We start from the raw sequence: 7,278 nt of genomic DNA on the forward strand, positions 1-7,278 counted from the left end.
ATTTTTCATTTACCTGACGTCGATATCATTTTGTTTGCTTACTGCGGAGTTTTTAGGTACTTTATTGTTATACCTAAAAAGCCAGTTGAAGAGTATAATATTATACAATATTTACAATTTCTTAAAGTAAAACTAAAGTGTTCATTCGCCCATGACCCTCCTTTTTATTTAATTTCATGCATGAAGTTGAAGAAATGAGCGATATATCAAATTCTTGACAGTTTTCATTTTTATTTTACAGACTAAATTATAGTTAGTTCTCTCACTTTCCACACATTGAGCAGATGGTTTCTATTTATGGCTATTTTTTTAGTTAATATGAAGAGCAAACAAGAAAGTATGCAATATTATGCGAACAAATCTTAAGGGTAACTTTCATTCTAAATACATCTGATAAAAAATATTGCCTACCGGAATCTTGTGTCTACCAACCTAACTACCAAGGAAAAATGAAACTACCAATTTTGGTCTGATCGGGCTAAAAGGCAATGCTGATACTCGTATCTAAAATCTCTTCGTAGTAAAAAGTGCTAATGCAATTAATTACGAATATTTTGCTGTAAAGAGCTCTCCGTCAATCTTAGCTTCAGGTTACCGGATCACTGTAGCGTTTTTCAGGCGGAAGTGGCTGCTATCAAGGTGGCGGTAGAACATTGTATAAGCCTACAAGTAACCAAAGAATCAGCTGTTTTCCTATGTGTGTGAAACAGCCGTGATCACCTGATCGAATCTGCGTTTTTTTGACACAGAGATGTAAAAAAAAGGAATGTATTGTAGTTTAACAACTTGTTTGTGAAAATTTATTTGTAATTGAGAATATTAATGAAAACTTTCAAGAATATTTTCGAAACAAAAGATTTTTATATATTTATTGCTTTTCCTCACCACCCCTGAGGTGTTCGGTTCCCCAGGAAGCCTATATTCACCCATATAATATATACAGTTCTAAAAATATCTACTTTTCATAACAATTATAACTCGAAAAGATATATACATAAAATCAGGTACATGAATCAGGTTCATGAATATTAATTACATTAACAATATAAGTTGAAATATTCAACTTGATTTGAACAAAAACGAAAATAAATATAAAAAATTAGGTACAACTCAGGAACAATAACAATAATCAAAACAGTCTACTAAGTAATAAATAATATTTACAAAATATTCTAAATCACCGTTACACAATAATATATTTGATAAAATTGGAAACATTTAATAATATTTCAAAAGCCTTGCCCCGCTCATCTAGCCGCTATGGTAGGAGTTCTCACTGGGAACTGGCCAATGGGAACTCATGCGGTACTGCTTAGGTTACTACCCGATGCTAGTTGTCAAAGTTGTATGGAGGAGGGTGAAGTGGAAATATCCCAGCACTTTCTCCTCCACTCTCCGGCTTTTGCTAGGCTGAGACTAAAATATCTCGGCAATCACACTTTCGGCGGATCAGAAGATTTGGCCGAAATAAATATTGGCCGTCTCAACAAGTTTGTCATGGGTTCAAAGCGCTTTGTCGAGATGTAAGTGTCTTTTGATCCAGCTCATAGGAGTTTTTGTTACCACAATGGACCGGCGTTTAAGCTGTCCAAGTGTGATCCTTTTTAGGATCGATCATTTAGCCTAACCTAACCTAATTACGAATATAGAGCATTATCTACGAGTACCTATTAATTTTTTATTAAATTGAACGAATATTTATTTGCAAATAATATTCGTATCGGGCAGGGATCGCTATCACTCCCTAATTCTTCGGCTTGTGTTGAGCGGATACTTTCTATGCAAAATTTAATTAAAAGACAATATAGAACCAACTAACTATCAAGTCATGTGCCGCTGTGATTCAGACTTAAGACTTTATTCGATTGTGTTAATGAATAGTTTGAAATAGAAAATTTTCGGCACTCTCAACTAGATTTTTGCACTTTTTCTGCAATAAATCCTGTACAATTGAAAAATTATAAGATACCATCCCTGGAAAAAAGCTAATAAGCGTACAAAAAAATTCAGTCTGCTTTCATAGGCAGAACAACCTGGTCTATGTCGCATGAAGTAGCACATGTTCTATACGAATGTATGTACGAATACGTGTATTTGCCAATAAATATGCAAAAATTACTAATATTTTATGATGCACAGGGATAATAATTAATGTGGTAATAGAATTCATAGTAAAATGCGATATAAATGTCTTAATTTGCAATTTCAAACACTCTTTCAATATTTATTATTAATTACATATATGTATATGTCTGTAAGAGAACTGCGTCCATTGCGATGAAAAATACTAACTTAACAACTTTTATACCTATGTACATATTAATTTTATGTTAACTGTGTTGCCATATTTATACTCGTAAATATGTATGTACATGCATAAAATACAAATTTATGCGCATAGAACCACTCAACTTGACTTCTGATTGCATCGGAGATAAAGAGATGCCCAACTCGTCTCTCACTGGAAATGAGAGCGCAATTGCTAAACGTCAAAACCTCCTGAACTCAAGAAACTGTCAAAGCTCAGGAGGTCTAACGATTAGCAATTGGAAAAGGAGGGACGGCCAGACTAAAATCCTACAGAAAAATATGTCAACAGAGAGATTTCTTGCCGCTGTTAAAGATCACTAACAAAAATTGGAAAACAATGAAAATGAAAGAAAACGCGAAATTGAAATGTATGTGGTAAAATCTTTTGTGATACCATGCTTAGTAGTATTGATTTTCAATTAATAATTATAAAAAACATTTATTCATTGAGAGCTAATACATTTATTCTTTTGATTAAATATTGAAAGTTTAAAAATCAAAAGTTTTAATATATGACAAAATCACAAAAAAGGGTTTAAATAGTTTCTGCATATGTTTAACGGATACATGTATATTAATATTTAATCTAAATAAATGTTGGGTATTTTAATTTAAATGAACTAAAATTATTATTTTGACTGATCTGGCTACAATGCAAAATGTTATAAAAAACGCTAATTTTGAGGCGCTCTCACACTGGAAAGAGTTGGGCATCCCATTCTAAAGAAAGATCTTTGTCGGTGCGTGATAGATGGCGTTCACATGGGGACTCTTTTGTCGCTTATTATCCGCAAATTCTTTTTTGGTTTCGCTCTGTGTGTTCACAAGAGCGAAAAGAATCCAGCAACTCGAGTCGAGTTTTTCTGTCATTCCATTTCATAAAATTTTCGCAAATGTTTGTGCGGTTTAGCCCCTCGACATTTAAAGCGTGTCGCATATTGCATTTGCATGTTGAAATGGTGGTCTCACATTTTGCTTGCAAGGAATTACCATGAATGTAGTAGAACAATATTTAGAAAACCCACAATATATATTTTTAAAGAAAACCTTATGAAGGGAATTAGTTAATCCATCAGAATGTATTAAATACCCGATGTTAATATTTTCAAGTCCAAATCTATGACGGGAATTTCCTAATTTATCGGGAATTATATACCCGTAATTTTTTAAGCCATATTTTTTCATTTATTACAAAACATGCATGAATTAGTTATATGTTTTAAATAAAATGATATTCGAACTAAATCATTTGCGTTAAAAAAAAATTTTGAACGCTTCTTAGTATTTTTATGTAAATATAATAAATAAATTATAGTTTGAAAAAACTAAAAAAAACACCCTTTAAAGGAATTTTTAAACCTCCTCCATAAAGCTCTTCCCTACTATCTTATTTCTGAAAATTAATGCTTATGGCGCATTTATTTCGTCAGTTATCGCATTTTTATTATATTTTAACATAACTGTTATATGGGGAGTGGGCGTGGTTATTATCTGATTTCGCCCATTTTCACAGCTTATGAAAAAGGGCTGAAGGGACTTCCTCTCATTTGGTTGAGTTAGCTTTAGCGATTTGGAAGATATATACATTCAATCATTTAGGGGCGGGGTTACGCCCACCTTTGAACTAATGGGAAACTGTTATCAAATTATTGCATTGTCATCGGTCTTTGACACGTCTGCAAAATTTCAAGTTGATCAGACTTCTGGAAACCGGTGAAAATTTAGCTCTAAGATTCCATTACATACATACAACCCAAAGCTAATAAAAGGGTATTAAAAAAGTAAACGTATTCCAATTTTATTAAAAATCTATTATATACCATTACGTTTAATACTGCTAAATGATATTAAATATTTTTAAGTTTGTTATTTGTATTATTATTCGCCATTTTCCCATTGGACTCGACAACGACTGAACAATAGAGCGTAAGCGTACGAGCGAAGTTAGCTTCCACAATTGTGGTAAGAAATGCCGACCACTGCGTTAGAGCAGTGATGTGTTTTACAGCTCGACATTTATTATACCGCTGAAACGATGGCAGTGCCAGTTGCTTTCGATTTATGCCCCTTAATATTGAGTGGAAATCAGATATTTTCTTTGTAGAACATTTAAATATATTATAATTTGTTCGATATATCAGTTGTTAATTGTACAAAATTAAAAATACAATTATTGGTATTTTTCATTCAGATTTTTTTTACAATACTAGTAAAATTATAAATAATTGTGTTGTTAGTTGGAACAGAAGCTGTAGAAAATATATTGCTCACTATTTTCATACAATAGGTTTAAGTCATCATGAGTTATCCGTTGTAATGACCGTTTACTAACTCAAAGTTGCGCCGATAAGTTGCGATTCGAAACTCTTGGATTTGCCCGAGTTGACGATGCAACAGCCGCGATTGCTTCTTGAACACGAACATATGGATCTTCTTGCGATACTTTCAGATTCGGCAAACATGTTTACCAACCTCATAATGGTCCATCTACTCGGGGGAGTGCCACCAAAATCCCGTCTGAATTCCCCTTGGACGGAATTGACGGACAACAAAGAATAGTACCGCTGCACTATCCAAACCCTCTTTTCGGTATCCCAAGCATCCTGTAATGGTACGTAGTGCAGTATTCTGACACGTCTGAAGCTTTTTTGTCAGCGTTTTACTACATCCAGGCGACCATATGGGTTCAGCGTACTTGATGACTGGCCGGCCGAGTGCATGCATGTTGCCAACAACGTTTCTTAGTCCTTTCCCCAAGAGTTGCTGCCTAGCGACTTTCGGATTATGTTGCGGCTCTGTACTCGGGCATTAATCGCGGTCGAATGCGAAGTGAAGGTGTGTCAGTCAGTCGGAATTTTAACGGAATCGACTGTGATATTAAGAAACAGTTTGTACTCCTTCGTCCAGTTCGTGAATTTTATCACTATTTATTTAATGAGGGAGAGTGTCAGGCTCCTTTCAGAGAAGAAAGACAAATCGGTGAGATAGCTGTTTAATTTCGAACGCATGCCATCGATTCCATTACCTGACGTCAATATCATACAATCATCTGCATATAAGGTGATCAAATTAGGTAAATTATTTTTAATTAATATTTTCGAGATCACAACATAAAAACAAATTAATTAAAATGTTAATGCAGTAAATTTTTTAATCCGTTATTTACAACCTTGATCACGAATGTATACTAATTATGCAACTCTGAAGGGTTTACAAGATTACAAAAACTGGGAAAAATGCAATTAATAAACCACTTGAACCATCAAATAATAAAAAAAGAGGAAATAACTAAATCTAAAGAGAGCTGGCAGGGAATTGGTAAACAATTTTCAAGTGGATTTGACTCTTTCTTAGATATTCATCGAATGAAGACATATCTGAAGATATTGCACAAAGGCTCAACTGACATTAGAGTTGTTTTAAAAATCAAAAATTCTTATCCTTCAGTCCATTTTGTTATAGAGCAGGCATAAAACTACTCTATTTTCACTGCTAGTGTCTCAATATAATTAATTAATATGTATGCGATTTAATCAAACTCAAAAAATGTATTAATATTATTCTAATATTGGCAATGTCATTTCCTTCAAACGGCCAAGGGAGTATTTACCTAATACCTATGTAACGGGAATGCAATATGTATATACATACATTAATATGTACATATATACGACTGCAAACTATATAATCATTTTAATTATAAAATATACAATAACATAATTATGTATATAATTTACTTACTTATTTCTTATGTATACACGATGCATGCAATACGGTTACACATGCAATATAATGCGTTCACGCATACAACTGCGTGTATGTAAGTACATGCATATACTAAAATGTCAGTGCAATGAACGGATGTGGTAGGCTGTGTAGTAGCTGCGTTGTCAACATGCGCCCGACAAGCAGCAAAAGTGAATGTGCAACCAGAGGTGAGTGTGCATATCCTGCTAGGAAACACGAACATATTCGGGGAATTTTGTGGTCATGTATGGACAAGGGAATTTAGAGGTGTTTTTCCTTCCAGCAAGGTGAAATTATTATTTATACATTTAGTATCTTTGTATGGTTGTCTATTATATATATAGGTTAACTCGATACCCAAAGAATCTTGTTTAAAAGAGGTAAGTACAGGTTAAGTTAAATTGTCGATACTAACAGGGATCTCACTTGAACAGCTTATAACGCCGTTCAGTTGTGGTATCAAGAAATCCCATAAAATTTATCATAAAGATATGACAGCCGAAAGTCAAAAGTTTGCTGTTTTAAGAACTTGCCTGTTTAAGAGAACTTGTAGAAACTATATAATATATATATGTATATCTATATATATTGTTAATTGATCTAAGGAATTCCATACATTTTAATTACATGCTAAAGACACATTAAACCCATTCCATTCTACATCTTTTTGATTATCCATTCTATTGGATTTACGCGCTTGTTCGATTCATCAAGCTATCGATCATTTAGTTAAACTATATCGTGTTTACTTTAATTCTGAAATGAGTGCTCAGAACAGCTTTGATGCGGGATATTCAAAACTATTGCCGATTCGCTATGCTTAATCATATATGTGGCTTAAGTCAATTACTTTTTACTGAAATTTGCTCTTTCTATCATTTTCTTAATATTTCCATTGTGACTAGATAATAAATATAAGCTGTCTTCGATTCGCCATTTCTCTGCACGCTATCTTGGCGTGCTGCGCTCTTGTAAAAAAATTACATGTAAAGGCAAGAGCAAAGTTATCGAGGTGAATTTGTATTGTACAAGAGGGAATGCGGATACCGCATTAACGTGGTATAATCTCTTTGGCTTTGGTTTATAAATCTAAGACTAAACATCAATTATAATAGTTTATACAAAACAAAACTAAGGGATAACAAAGACGTTTAACGGAAAAAGAATTTATCCCCCAATCGTAGCACAATTGCGAATACTTCAGAATACATGCCAGTGCAG

The sequence above is a fragment of the Bactrocera oleae genome, chromosome X (genome assembly GCF_042242935.1).
Source record: "Bactrocera oleae isolate idBacOlea1 chromosome X, idBacOlea1, whole genome shotgun sequence".
Classification (NCBI taxonomy): Eukaryota; Metazoa; Arthropoda; class Insecta; order Diptera; family Tephritidae; genus Bactrocera; species Bactrocera oleae.